This window comes from Urocitellus parryii, chromosome 2 (genome assembly GCF_045843805.1).
Source record: "Urocitellus parryii isolate mUroPar1 chromosome 2, mUroPar1.hap1, whole genome shotgun sequence".
Classification (NCBI taxonomy): domain Eukaryota; kingdom Metazoa; phylum Chordata; class Mammalia; order Rodentia; family Sciuridae; genus Urocitellus; species Urocitellus parryii.
Genome location: NC_135532.1, coordinates 43,244,881 through 43,246,450, shown reverse-complemented (window position 1 = coordinate 43,246,450; position 1,570 = coordinate 43,244,881).

Genomic DNA, 1,570 nt, shown 5'->3' with positions numbered 1-1,570 from the left:
TGTGTTAGAGGACATAGAATATTTCAAAAATTGATGACAAAACAGTGTAAGGGTTTGAGACTCCAATTTTGAAAGAAGGTCTCTGGATAAACGACCAAAAAAACAGCATTGTCTGCTACAGAGAAGTATTTCATGGGAGGAAAATTCAAAAATTTCATTGTTGTCTTATTTTAATAAATTACTATAGTCGCCCCAAACTTCAGCCTTCACCACCCTGATCAAAAGCCATCAACATCCAGGTAAAACCCACCAAGAGCGTAAAGATTAGGACTCACTGAAGGCCCAGGTGATCATTAGCCTTTTATTTTTATTAACGATAAAATATTTCCAAAATAAGATATGTGCATTTTTTTTTCCAGACTTAATGTCATTGCATGGTTTTCAGAGTACAATATAGTGTAAACATAAGTTTTATATCCACTGGGTAACTAAAATATCATGTGACTGAACTTATTGCTGTATTTGTTTTATGCAGTGATTTGGAATCAAACATGCAATAGCACGGAGACATGCCCATATTTTACTTTTGCAAACTTTATAAAAACATTAGACTTGTTAATACATTATTATGTCCCCACCAAATACTTCAGAAGAGGCTAGTGCAAGTGAGGAACCCTACATTTGAAGCTTTATTAGTTTCATGGTAGATCCACTTCAGGATGATTGTTGTAGGAACACATCTAAAATTCTTAGTAAGTCCTAGTGAGAATATTTGGGAAAAATTACTGACAATCATCTTTAGGAGGTGAGTACTTAGAAACAATAGGTGTCAGCTGTAGGTTTAAGTGCCCCTTCTGGTTCAACAGGAAAAGTCACTAATTTCTGTTTTTCAGTGTTTGGCTCTAGATATTTTTCCCCTCTCAGCCTATAGTCATCCTCCCTACAACCCCTTCTGTGCTAAAGGTCTCAATTGCCACACGTATGTAGATGATCCTCAAATCTAAATCTCTAGCTCAGTACCTCTCCTGAACTTTTGAATTGTATATCCCACCATCCTGGGATAGGCCTACCTCAAGTAGAAACTCTCTTCCTTTTCAAATGACCTTACCTCCTGGGATCTGACCAAACCCTGGAGACTGAGGACCACAGTGCAGGCCCAGAATGTATGTGTACTGGATGTTTGATATTGTGTTACAATATCATTATCACATCAATTACTAAATCTTCTTGGAGTTCATGCTGAATATTTCTAATACAACACTCTCTAGTGTTACCACTTCCATCCAGGCTACTCTGTTCTCTCCTGTGAATAATTGCAATACTCTTAACTTATCTTGGTCTTCATCTCACCCCTTCTTCCAATTCCTTGGTTCACACTTTTGCCTGAATGAGCTCTTTGGAAATGGAACCCTGATCTAGAACACTCAGCTGATCACTCTTCAAAGCCTTCACATTGTCCTGGGAATGATTGTCCTGGGAATGAGTCTTCTAGCTCTCTGTCATGGATCTGTCCCAGGCTCAGTCCTACCTCTAGTCTTATTTCTTGGCTCTTTTCTGAAATAACCTCTGTTCCAAACACTCTGAGTATCTTTTACTCAAATTGCCCCAGGCACTGGATCCCACTAATTTT